The 14535-nt window shown below is 39.5% G+C and overlaps 1 pseudogene; it reads right to left on the bottom strand.

The window, feature by feature from the left end:
• Positions 1–2502: 2502 nt before the first annotated feature.
• LOC125170559 (RNA-binding protein 8A-like) lies at positions 2503–12162 on the bottom strand (annotated as a pseudogene).
• Positions 12163–14535: the final 2373 nt, after the last annotated feature.

Below are 14535 nucleotides of genomic sequence, written 5' to 3'. Positions count from 1 at the left end.
TAAACAAACATTTTTTTGAAGGGTAAAATGTGTAAATGTTTCTAGGAAGATATTTGTGGTAAGTATTTCCTGTGCATCAAGGCAACTGGCCTAATTTTGTTCGCAGTGGAAATTTCTGAACCTCGAACAGAAATCATTTCTGTCCAGTATCATTTTTTCATTATAATGTTGAAAACATTCTCAGCATTGGCATAACTCCTTATGAAATGAGCTATAGACAGTGCATGAACAATTTGGAAGAGTCTGTATTTTGCCTTGGGTGAATCAGTAGGTTCAGTTGGTGTTTAGATATCTTTAATTTTTGCAGGATGATCAGCTTATATTAATAATTCCAAGTTTAGTCACACACACACACACACACAAACCATCTACAGTCAAATATAACCATTACCCTGATTTAAAAGTGCAAAACTTATTAAGATATTTTATGAGCTGAACTATACTCCCCTCCCTGCCAAAATATTCATATATTCAAATCCTAGCCCTAGCGCCCCAGTTGTGACTGTTTGGAAAAATGGTCTTTAAAGAAATGATGAAGTTAAAATGAGGCTTTTAGGGTGAGCCTGTTTCCAATATGACTGGTGTCGTTGTCAATAGAGGAGATTAGGACATAGATGCAGAGAGGAGATCACGTGAAGAAATGGAGAAAAGACAGCCATTTCCAACCCAAGGAGAGCGGCCTTAGAAGAAATGAACCCTGCTGATATCTTGATCTTGGACATCCAGCTGCCAGAACTAAGCCTTCCGGTCTGTGGCACCTTTTTAGTGCAGCCCTAGCAACCAATACGGGCAGTGTTATGCATCTAATCCCCAGTGCAAATACGAAGCATAGGACAATCACAACAAGTGCATCACTCATTCATTCATCCCTTCAGTATGTACGCATGTAGTTATCCTCTGGCAGTACAAAACAGTCATGGTTCCAGGGAAAATTTCAATCTAACAGCCAAAACATAGATACTACCATACTGCAAATAAATTATAAACGTGCTTTGCATGCAAACTCTGCAGGCACGCAGAAGAAGGCAGCAAGTGTACCTGTTTTCACGGAACACTGAAGTCCTGAGGCTTACACAACAAGAACAAAACTGCCACTTATGCAGGGCAGCCGGACCAGAATGAGCGAGAAAGCAAAGCAAAGCGATGACAACCCACAGCCAACCGATAAGTTGTTTAGTGGTTAGCATTCATTTCTCTCAGTTCTCTGAAACCATGCCTAACGCTCTTAATGTCTTAAAACATTCTCAAAAGGCAACAGGTTTAACCGTTTGAATCCGGCAGGAATCATTTTGTTCACAATTCCGTATCTGAAAAAAGCTGGTGAATGGTGCGTACAGGTCCATGTGTCAATGTTAAATGAGGGGACCGGGAGTGGGGTGATAGTGCTGCACTCTTCACTTCTCTCTCACCTCCCAATACCCCTCTGCATTCCTCCAACAATCGACCCTTCTCCAATTCTCTGGGCGGGAAGGGGGAAGACACTCTACCCTTGCATGTGAAAACACTGTCCTTGCATCTTGAGGATTTTCGGATAAGATCACCTCTGTTCCCCTGTTTCTCATTACTGAACACCAGGTCAGCAATTTTTTTTTTTCTATTGTGGTAATAACACCAAAAATTTACCTTCTTAACAGTGTTTAAGCGTACGGTCCGGTAGTGTCTGTTAGCTATATTTGCATTGTGAATCGTTTCATCTTGCAAATCTGCAACTCCATACCCATTAAACAAAGTACTGCCCTCCCCCCACCCCCCACCACCTCCAGCCACTGGTAACCAAGTGGTCTACTTGCTGTTTCCGTGAACTTTACTACGTTAGATAATTCATATAAGTGAGCCAATACACTATTTGTCTTTTTTGAAACTGGCTTATTTCACTTAACATAACATCCTTAAGATTTACCATACGGTGTGGGACTATGTACCAGAACGCCCTTCCTTTGCAAGGTTGAATAATATTCTATTGCATGTATATACCATATGTTGAGGTCCTTTCTTTTTTTCTTTCTTTTCATTGAAGTGTAATTAACATATAATGTTATGTTCATTTCAGGATTACCACATATTGATTCAACGATTTCCTACATTACTCGGTGCTTAACCACGGTAAGTGTGGTCACCATATAACATTATTACAATATTCTTGACTATATCCCCTTTGGTGTACTTTTTGTCTTCATGACTCTTTATTTTATAACTAGAAGTTTATGCCTCTTAATCCCTTTATCTATTTTACCCATTCCCCCACCCATCTTCCCTCTGGCAACCATCAATTTGTTCTCTGTGTTTAAGAGTGGGTTTTTTTGTGGTTGTTGTTCCTTTTGTTTTTACGAAACCAAAATGGGACATTTATTTATAACTAAAACAAAAACAAAAAAAAACCTCCAAGCACGTAGAGTGAGAGATGAAATATAAACACAGCGAGTTCCACCCCAGCCTTATTTCTCCAAGCCTCCATGGTCAAATAGAATCTCTGGAGAGAATATCTGGACAACAGAGTTGCAGTCAGTGCTGCCTCTAGTCTGGACTCCTGCTGTGTCTTCGGCCACCTCTCCCCTTGCCCTTGGGTGGACCTTGAACAAAACACCAGTCCCCACTGGTGGCGCATAAATGCTGTCCCATAAAACGCTGGTCACTGAGTTCCTCCATAGCAACCTGGGTCTCCTTGAATGTTTCTTACTCAACTAGAATATACCCCTTCAGGTATCCTGTATGCCTGTCCACGTTGAGGTGGATGTTTTTTTATTTCCGCACACTCTCCAAATTTGTCATGGGTGTCTTCTCCGGTGACTTCCTCCTGGACTCCAGTGACAAATAGAATTCAGCCTTCAATAGAGTGCTGTGGTCCAGGTTCATGGCCATCCTGTTCCACACTGTCATAATCCTCCCACGTCCGTGCTCGAGACCCTTCATTGAAGCCAAAGTCATGTCCCTTCCATTTCTTCACCTTTTCTTTCAGTTTGTGGATGCTTTCCTCCCTGTCTTCATCCGTGGCGAAATCCTCGCTCCTGGCCTCATGAGGACCCAGTTCTTGAACAGTGTTTTTTTATTCATTTATTTCTTTGTTTTGTTTTTTAGGGCCCACATATGGGTGAGATCGGATAGTATTTGTCTTTCTCTGACTGACTCATTTCACTTAGCATAACACCCTCCAGGACCATCCATGTTGTTGAAAACGGCAAGCCCTCATTCTTTCTTATGGCTGATTAATATCCTTATCCATTCATCTATCTATGGCTACTACTTGGGTTGCTTCCATATCTTGGCTCTTGTAAATGATGCTGCTATAAATGCAGGAAGGCATGTATCTTTTCAAATTAGTGCTTTTGTTTTCTTTGGGTAAATACCCAGTAGTAGGATTACTGGATCGTATGGTATTTCTGTTTTTAATTTTTTGAGGAACCTCCATAAAAAAACCCAGTTTCCCACAGTGGCTGCACCAATTTACCTTCCCACCCATCTCACAGGAGGTTTTGCTTTTTTTTTTCCTCTACATCCTCACCAACACTTGCTATTTCTTATCTTTTTGATTCTAACCATTCAAGGTGTCAATGTATCATATTTTCTTTATCCATTCATCTCTCAATGACTCTATGGGTTGCTTCCAACTCTTGGTTATTGTGAGTAGGGTTGTTCTGAACATGATTACGCAAATATCTCTTTGGGCCTCTGCTTTCAATTTTTTTGAATGTATACCCAGAAGTGGGATTAAGATGTCATATGGTAGTTTCACTTAAAAATTTTAAGGAAGGTGTGATGCAAGCAAAAACACCCTTCGGACAAGCATAGGACCTGACGTGTCTGACAAGATGCAGGGAAGAAAAAGACGGCCAAAGGGGAAATAGATCGTGAGGTGAGGAGTCAACATGGTGGAAAAATAGGGGGACCCGAAGTTTCCTCATCCCTCAAACACAGCAGTATAGAGGCCAGAAGACTTGGAATTCTGGGCATCCAGGCTACAGAGTGACAGAAACATCTCCAGGGGCCCACGGGAACACCTTGGCGGTCCATAGGTGCATGATTGCAAGTTGGGAAAAATAAAATGGGTGGTGTAGGCACAGAGAGGAGGGATCCCCTTCTGTGGAGAGACACAAGGAAGAGAAAGAAAGGCTGAGGAAGTGTAGGATTGTATTTGGACAAGAGAAAAATCATGGAACAGGGAACGGAAAAAAAGAGAGAGAGAGAGAGAGAGAGAGAGAGAGAGAGAGAGAACCAATTTCTAACATGATCCAGGGTTGCAGGACTTTCTCCGAACTGGGGCCTGCCATCCTGTACGCGTGCCTATGGGAGAAGAAGGACCAGCTCTGGGATCTGTAGTGAGCTCAGAGATACAGTTGGACAGAGCAGTCCTCTCCCTTAAGTGCTATGGGGAAAAAACATGTAGCGACTCACCAGCCCAGCAGCCAGAGGCCTTTTGTCAGCTTGCTGGGTGGAGTGGCACTACCCTGGAACAGGGGCACACAGATCAGGATCCTTTAAGACACTGGGGTTTGCAATCCCACCAAGCACCTGGGAGGCATGGGAGACTGTGGAGCAGGATAAACCGCCTGATTCATGCCCACGCGGCACTGTGAGGACGGCCTGAACTGAGTGGTCTGGGACACGCGGTCAGGGGAGGAGAGACGGGGGTGTCACGATTTTTCTCCCCATCACCAACAAAGTGGGGCTTCAGGGAATGGGACAGAGGGTCCACAGTGGAGGCGGGGCCAACCTACACAAACCACGCCCCTCCTGGTAACCTGCGTATCTAATGGAGCAAGACTGACCCTGACCCAGCCAGACGGCCCCTCTTCCAGACCAGTGCAGCCACTTGTTCCAAGTCACCATCAGATATTGGTCCAATGGTTTTGCATTTTCTGATTTGATTCTCGGTCAATTCTTTATATATATATGTATATATTTCCTTTTCTTCCTCTTGTTTCTTCCCTTCTCTATTCTAGTTGTGGTTTGTTTAAGCAGACACTTTTGATCTATTGTTTTGCACCACTTCTGTATCTCCTTCTTTATTTTCCTCTCTCTCTGGATTAAGCCATATAGTTCCTCTAATTCTCTGCCTGGTCAATATGTTTTTTCCTCTTCTCTCTTTCCCCACCCCTGTCATTTCTCTCTTTGTAGGGGATAAGGCTTTTTCTGCCACCTCCCCCCCCTTTTTATTTTTTTCCAGGGTGCTTCAATGAACAAATCAAAGCACACCTGATGGAAGATCCAAATCACCACTATGAATAGGGAGATAAATCAACCAGAGTCACAAAAAGAGAGAGCATGCAACATACTCCAAAAACACCTCCTGAAGAGCCAGGCCCTGGGAAGTGTATGACCCCTTTTAATATAATAGTGCTCACAGCAGCAGGACACATAATAAGCTATTAAGACACATAAGGGACAGAAAACTAGCCAAAATGACAAAACAGAAGAACTTTCCTCAAAAGAAATTACAGGAAGAAATGACAGCAAGAGAATTACTCAGAACAGATATGAACAATATATCTGATCGAGAATGTATACTAATAGTTGCAAGATTAATAGCTGGGCTTGAAAAAAGCACAGAAGACATCAGAGAATGTATCGCTACAGAGATCAAGGCACTAAGAGACAGTCACGACAAATTAAGAAATGCTGCAAAGGAGATGCAAGATAAACTACTTGCAGTGACAGCAAGGGTGGAGAAGGCAGAGGGGAGAATAAGTGAAAGAGAGGATAAAATTATGGAAAATGATGAAGCTGAGAAAAAAAGAGATAAGAAAATACTAGACCACGAGGGGAGAATTAGAGAGTATCATAGGAGTTTCTGTGTCATAGGAGTTTCAGAAGAAGAAGAGAGAGAAAGGGGCAGAAAGGTTACTTGAAATTCTTATCAAATTATAGCTAACAGCTTCCCTAATCTGGGGAAGGAAGCAGACATCCAAGTCAGGAGGCACAGAGAACTCCCTTCAGATGAACAAGAATAGGCCTTCTCCATGGCATATCATAGTGAAACTGGCAAAATACCAAGATAAAGAGAGAATTCTAAAAGCAGCTAGGGACAAACAGGCCTCAACCTACAAGGGTAGACACATAAGGCTACTAGCAGACCTGTCCACTGAAATTTGGCAGGCTAGAAGGAAGGGGTAGGAAACAGTCAGTGTGCTGAATAGGAAAAAAATATGCAGCCAAGAATCCTTTATCCATCAAGGGTGTCATTCAGAATAGAAGGAGAGATAAAGGCTTTCCCAGACAAGCAAAAACTAAAGGAGTTCATGACCACTAAACCAGCTTGCAAGAGATCCTAAGGGGGACTCGGTGTGTGGAATGCTGCAAAGACTACCAAGGACCAGAGACATCACCACAAGCATGAAACCTGCAGGCAACACAATGACACTAAATCCATATTTCAATAATCACTCAGAATGTAAATGTACTAAACACTTCAATCAAAAGACATAGGGTATCCGAATGGATAAAAAAAAAATAAAAAATAAGATCCATCTATAGGTTGTCTACTAGAGACTCATTTTAGACCCGAGGACACCTTCAGATTGGAAGTAAGGGGATAGAGAACAATCTATCATGCTACTGGAAGTCAAAGAAAGCTGGAGTAGCCATACTTATATCAGATAAGCTAGATTTTAACTAAAGACTGTAACACGAGATGAAGAAGGGCATTATATCATAGTTACAGGGTCTGTCCATCAAGAAGAGCTAACAATTATAAATGTTTATGTCCCCAACGTGGAAGAACTTAATCACCAACATAAGCAATTTTAAAGATAAGAATATGGTAATTGCAGTGTACTTTAATACTCCACTCACAGAAACTGACAGATCATCCAGGCAGAAAATCAATAAAGAAATAATGGCCTTGAATGAGCCATTAGACCGAAAACTTGACACATACATTCAGAACTTTTCATCTAGAAGAAACAGAATCATGGGGCCCCAGGGTGGCTCAGTCGGTTAAGCGTCCGACTCCAGCTCAGGTCATGATCTCGTGGTCCGTGAGTTCAAGCCCCGCGTCAGGCTCTGTGCTGACAGCTCAGAGCCTGGAGCCTGTTTCAGATTCTGTGTCTCCCTCTCTCTCTGACCCTCCCCTGTTCATGCTCTGTCTCTCTCTGTCTCAAAAATAAATAAACGTTAAAATAAAAAAAAGAAAAGAAAAGAAAAGAAACAGAATCCACATTCCTCTAGAGTGCACATGGAACATTCTCCAAGACAGATCACAAACTGGATCACAAAACAGCTCTCAATAAATATAAAAGAATTGAGATCATACCATGCATACCAGATCATAATGCTATGAAACTTGAAACCAATTACAGGAAAAATTTGGAAAGCCTCCAAAAGCATGAAGGTTAAAGAACATCTTACTAAAGAATGAATGGGCCAAAAGGCAATTAAAGAAGAAATTTTAACATATATGGAAGCAAATGATGAAAACATGACAGTCCAAACCCTTTGGGGTGCAGCAAAGACAGTCCTCCGAGGAAAATACATTGCAATACAGGCCTAGCTCAAGAAACAAGAAAAATCCCAAATACAAAACCTAACCACACACCTAAAGGAACTAGCAGCAGAACAGCAAAGAAACCCCAAAGCCTGCAGAAGAAGAGAAATAATAAAGATTAGAGCAGAAATAAACAATATAGATTAATGAAAAAGACCATTAGAAAAACCAATGAATGTAACAGCTGGTTTTTCTTTTTGAAAAAATAAACAAAATTGATAACCCCCTAGCCAGACTTCTCTGAAGTCTGGGAAAAGAGAGAGAACCCAAATAGATAAAATCATGAATGACAGAGGAGAGATCACAACCAACACCACAGAAATACAAACAATGATCAGAGAATCCTATGAAAAATTATATGCCAACAAACTGGACAACCTGGAAGAAATGAACAAATTCCTACACACCTACACACTCCCAAAACTCAAATGGCAAGAAATAGAAAATTTGAACAGACCCATAACCCATAACAGACCAAGTGAAGAAATTGAATGATGGAGCAAAAATCTCCCAACAAATAAGAGTCCTGGGCCAGATGGCTTCCCAGGGGAATCCTACCAGACATTTAAAGCAGAGTTCATACCTATCCTTCTCGAGCTCTTCCAAAAATAGAAATGGAAGGAAAGTTTCTGGGCTCATTCCATGAAACCAGCATTACCTTGATTCCCAAACCAGATAGAGACCCCATCAAAAAGGAGAATTACAGCCCAATATCACTGATGAACATGGATGCAGAAATTCTCAACAAGATACTAGGAAATCAAATTCAACAGCATAATAAAAGAATTTTTCACATGATCAAGCGGGATTCATTCTTGGGCTGCAGGACTGGTTCCATATTTGCAAATCAATGAATGTGATACAACACTTTAATAGAAGAGAGGATAAGAACCATAGGATCCTGTCAATATGCAAAAAAAAAAAAAAAAAAACATTTGACAAAACATAGAATCCTTTCTTCCAAAAAAAGAAAAGGTCGCACTAGAAGGAACATACCTTAATATCATAATAGCCATATATGAAAAGCCCACAGCTCATATCATCTTCAATGGGGAAAAACTGAGACCTTTTCCCTGAGATTAGGAACACGACAGGGATGTGCATTGTCACCACCCTTGTTTAACATAGTGTTGGAAAGTCCTAGCCTCAGCAATCAGACAACAAAATGAAATAAAACGCATCCAATTTGGCAAAGAAGAAGTCAAACTTTCACTTTCCACAGATGACATGATACTCTACATGGAAAACCCAAAAGACTCCACCAAAAAGCTGCTAGGACCAATACATGAATTCAGCAAAGTTGAAGGATACAAAAGCAATGTACAGAAGTCAGTTGCATTTCTATACACAATTAATGAAGCAGCACAAAGAGCAATCAAGAAATCGATCCCATTTACAATTGCACCAAGAACCATGAGATACCTAGGAATAAACCTAAGCAATGATGTAAAAGATCTATATGCTGAAAACTATAGAAAACTTAATGAAAGAAATTGAAGAAGACGCAAAGAAATGGAAAAACATTCCCTGCTCATGAGTTGGAAGCACAAATAGCGTTAAAATGTCAATACTACCAAAGCAATCTACACGTGCAATGCAATCCCAATCCAAATTGCACCAGCGTTCTTCTCAGAGCTAGAACAAACAATCCTAAAATGTGTATGGAACCACAAAAGACCCCGAATAGCCAAAGTTATGTTGAAAAAGAAAACCAAAGTGGGAGGCATCACAATCCTGGACTTTAACCTCTACTACAAAGCTGTAATCACCAAGACAGTATGCTAGTGGCACACGAACAGACACACAGACCAATGGAATAGAATAGAGAACCCAGAAATGGACCCACAGAGGTATGGCCAACTAATCTTTGACAAAGCAGGAGAGAGTATCCAATGGAAAAAAGACAGTCTCTTTGGCAAATGGTGTTGGGAGGTTGGGACAGCAACATGCAGAAGAATGAAATTGGACCACTTTCTTACACCACACACAAAAATAACTCAAAATGGATGAAAGACCTGTCAGACAGGAAACCATCAAAACCCTAGTGGAGAAAACAGGCAACAACCTGTTTGACTTCAGCCTCAACAACTTCTTTCTTGACACGTCTCCAAAGGCAAGGAAAATAAAAGCAAAATGAACTATTTGGAGCTCATCAGGATAAAAAGCTTCTGCATTGCAAAAGAAACAATCAACAAAACTAAAAGGCAACTGAAAGAATGGGAAAAGATATTTGCAAATGAAAGATCAGATAAAGGGTTAGCATCCAAAGTATATACAGAACTTACCAAACTCAACACCTGAAAAACAAATAACCCAGTGAATAAATAGGCAGAAGACATGAATAGACCTTCGTGGGAATGCAAAATGGTGCAGCCTCTCTGGGAAACAGTATGGAGGTTCCTTAAAAAATTAAAAATAAAATTACTCTGCAACCCAGAAATAGCACTGCTAGGAATTTATCAGAGGATACAGGAGTGCTGACGCATAGGGGCACATGAACCCCAATGTTCATAGCAGCACTTTTGACAGTAGCCAGATTATGGAAAGAACCCAAATGTCCATCAACTGATGAATGGATAAAGAAGATGTGGTTTATATATACAATGGAATGCTACTTGGCTATGAGAAAGAATGGAATCTTGCCATTTACAACACCACAGATGGAACGGGAAGGTATTGTGCTAAGTGAAATAAGTCAGTCAGAGAAAGACAAATATCACATGTTTTTGTTCATATGTGGAACTTGAGAAACTTAACAGAAAACCATGGGGGATACAAAGGGGAAAAAAAGATTCAGAGAGTGAGGCAAACCCATAAGAGACTCTTAAACACAGAAAACAAACTGAGGGTTGATTTGGGGGTAGGGGAGAGGGGAAAATGGGTGATGGGCATCGAGGAGGGCACTTGGGATGAGCACTGGCTGCTGTATGTAAGCGATGAATCATGGGAATGTACCCCCAAAACCAAGAGCACACTGTATACACTGTATGTTAGCTGACCTAACAATAAATTATATTATAAATAAGTAAATAAATAAACAAGCAAACAAACAAACTTTTAAGGAACTCTATCTTATTTTACTTAGCAGTTGCACTATTTTACTATTCCAGCAACAATATACAAGCATTCTAATTTCTCCACATTCTTGTCAACACTTGTAATATATATTTTTGTAATAACCATACTAACTGGGTATGAGGTGATATTTCACACCAAGTAGTATGGTTTTCATTTGTTAAGATGATTAGTGACGTTGATCATCTTTTTTATATGCTCATTGGCCATTTTTACGTCATGTTGGAGAAATGTCTATTCAAGTTTTTTGCTCATTTTTTTAATCAGACTCTTTGATCTTTTTGTTGTTATTATAGATGAGTCATAGAAATTCTTTATATATTCTGCATATTAATCCCTTATTAAATATATGATTTGCAAACATTTTCTCCTATTCTGTAAGTTGATTTTTCACTCTGTTGATTGTGTCCTTTGATGCACGAAAGACTTAAAGTTTAATGTAGTACCCATTTGTCTATCTGTGCTTCGGTTGCCTTTTTTTTTTTTTGAGTATCATATACAATAAATAATTGTCAAGTTCAATGTTATTAATATTTTCCTGTATGTTTTCTTCTAGAAGTTTCATAATTTTAGGTATTACATTTACATTGTTAATGCATTTTGAGTTAATTTTTATATATAATGTAAGATAAAATTCCAACTTTGTTCTTTTGCATGTTGGCAGATACTTCCCAACATCATTTACTGAAGAGACTCTCCTTTCCCCATTAAGTAGTGTTGGCACCCTTGTTGAAGATAATATGGCCAAAAGCATGGAGTTATTTCTGGTTCCTATTCGTTTTTATTTGTTTATTTGCCTGTCTTTATAGCAGTTTCACACTGTTTTTATTACTGTAGCTTTGTGATATGTTCTGAAATCAGAAGGTATAAGTTCTCCAACTTTGTTCTTCTTTTTCAAGATTGATTTATTTGAAGTTCTTAGGGATTCCATGTGAATTGTAGGATGATTTCTTTCTATTCTGAGAAAAAAAGTGTTACTGGAATTTTGATAGGAATTGCATTCAATCTGAGTTAAATGTGCAGTATGCACATTTTAATAATATTAAATCTTCCAATCCATGAACATGGGATATCATTCCATTTATTGGTGTGTTATTTAATTTCTTTCAGCAATGTTTTGTAGTTTTCAGTGTTCGAGCTTTTCATTTTCTGAATTAAGTTTATTCCTCAATATTTTCTTCCTTTTGATGCTTTTGTAAACGTAATCATTTTCTTCATTTTTTTTCCCCCATGTCTGCCTGCAGTACTGCAGCTCTGCTTGCTGCTCACATCAGTTTTCAGTGGCTTCTAAAGTTGACCCGGTCCCCTAAGCACTCTGCCTTAAGCAAGACAAAAACCAGTCCCTTAAGTAGTCCTCAAATAACCTGGAATGTCGGATGCACGAGCCACTCTTTTTTTTTCCCCCCCATCATGAAAGAAACTACATGGGATTTCCTCATGATATCTCCACAATATTCTGTGTAGGAGTAAGGGCACTAATGAGTGTATCAAATGCTGGGAGCTATCATACCCCTTTTGTTGGAATCTCTTCTTAATTTTACAATGCCCTGGGTGCTGCGGCTTCTCAGCTCATCTCTGGAGTTCTTACTGAGGTATTCTTGTCCACACATTGTTGTTAATTCAGTGGAAGAAGATGAGCCTGTAGCTTCCTACCTGCCATCTTACTGAAGTCACCATTTTCTTTTATATTTTTTTTTTCAACGTTTATTTATTTTTTTGGGACAGAGAGAGACAGAGCATGAATGGGGGAGGGGCAGAGAGAGAGGGAGACACAGAATTGGAAACAGGCTCCAGGCTCTAAGCCATCAGCCCAGAGCCCGATGCGGGGCTCGAACTCATGGACCGTGAGATCGTGACCTGGCTGAAGTCGGACGCTTAACCAACTGTGCCACCCAGGCGCCCCTTTTTTCTTTTATATTTTAAGGCTAGAGTGGTTTCTCTTATCTCATGATTACCACTTACTGCCTTTTGTGTTTTCACCTTCTTGTACCAAATTATGCTTTTATCACTCTTTTCTCCATTTCCTAGCCATATTCTGGCCTCTACTATACTTCTTCATATTTAAAAGTATTCCTGTCCACCCCAACTCCCACTATTAACCTAGGAAAGCTCATTGTCAAAACAGGCCATATAGTAAAAAAAAAAAAAAAAAAACACTACGTTTTTGAGCTATTCAATATCATTGCTACTGTTCTAAATTCGCAAGTTCAGAGTTACTTGTAATCACTCATTCTCTGAAATCTTCAGCTTTAACATCATATATATGAAGTGTGTGCCTATCTCTGTATGTGTGTGTGTATACTACATATAACATATATATAATATATATATATTATATATATATGACAGTATATTCCTAAATTCTTTTATTTTTTTTAACGTTTATTTATTTTTGAGACAGAGAGAGACAGAGGATGAACGGGGGAGGGTCAGAGAGAGAGGGAGACACAGAATCTGAAACAGGCTCCAGGCTCTGAGCGGTCAGCACAGAGCCCGACGCGGGGCTCGAACTCATGGACCGCAAGATCATGACCTGAGCCGAAGTCGGACCCTTAACCGACTGAGCCACCCAGGTGTCCCCTGTTTTTTATTTATTTATTTTTTTAACGTAGTATATTCCTAAATTCTGATAAACTTTTTGCAAAAGTGCCAAGTGTAATTAGATGAACATAACTAAAAGCATTCTGCAGGTATGAATTCAGACGAAGGGTTTATTTTTTATGTATACAATAGCGGTTGCACAATAAAAGTCTTTTGTGATAGATGATTGTGAAGACGGCTGTAGCAAACAAAATGAAACATCAATGTGTTGCATATGTAGTATGGACAACTAAAGACTCTTCTTTGTTTCTACTTCTAGCCAGTTCATTCTTTCGTAGCCCACAAGACTTCTACAAGTTTTGCTTGAAGGGAAATGTCTTTGAAGGGAGCACTCAAATAAATTCGTTTTCATTTGGCTACTGTGGATTCCGAAAGTCACAGTCATGCTTCATTTAAATGAAACTCTAGTACGCCAAACCATGATTTCAATCCCCTGAATTATCAGACTTCTGTTCACTCTGTTGATCTTTCTCAAATATCCTCACACTTTTCACTTGCTACATGATTATTTCTTTGTGTGTGGTTCATGAACCACCTCATTAATCTGGGATGATTTTTTTTAGCACATCCCCCACCTTAGCCTAACTGTGTCTTAGGAAAGGAAGGATACATGTGGCAAGAGTCTACAATATTAACAAGTTTTCGGGTGGTCCCTATATAGACACTAACATTTGAGAAACAGTATTCTATATAGGTGACCCAGTATACCCTCCCATAATTCTGGCAGATTATGTTTACTTTAAAGATTTAGATGAGGTATGTGACAAAACCAAATATCATAGCACAAATAAAGTGACTGCTAGTTACAAAACAGTCAGATACTTAAGGAACATTGTCATTGAGTCACTGAAGAGAGCATATAATGAATGGTATTATCAACCTAAGCTTGTTTTAGTGATTCGATATATTATACTCAAGACTTTCAGAATTTTGGGGGAAGGTGAAATATCCACCTTCTAAATATTGGTGGATAACCATTGGTGCATCACTCTAAAAATTAAACTCTCACAAGGAAATAAAAAGAAATAGCTTAGAAATTTTTTAAATTCAGAATATTACCATCAATCATGCTGGATATATTTTTATAATACAGGAAAATATATTTTTCATATGTTTCTAAAAACAGCAACCCTTTTTATTTTTCCCACCATCCACTTAAAGATGCATAGATTATAAAAGTCATATGCTTTCTTTTCAATTCTCACACATGCTTCCTTTTTTCATAAGTAAGTGTCCGTAGCATTTAAAGAATAAGCGTGTGTCTCTATAACAGGCACAGAATGAAAACTTTTCTTCTATGAATAGCCACTTCCTCCTTCTGGGGAATCAAAGCCGGGAGACCACTTCCAGTGTTCAGTGATTCTGAGCATTTGGTAAAATTC

Source organism: Prionailurus viverrinus, chromosome B4, assembly GCF_022837055.1.
Source record: "Prionailurus viverrinus isolate Anna chromosome B4, UM_Priviv_1.0, whole genome shotgun sequence".
Classification (NCBI taxonomy): domain Eukaryota; kingdom Metazoa; phylum Chordata; class Mammalia; order Carnivora; family Felidae; genus Prionailurus; species Prionailurus viverrinus.
Note: the sequence above shows the minus strand (reverse complement) of the source record. Positions and strands in the feature narration are given on the sequence as shown.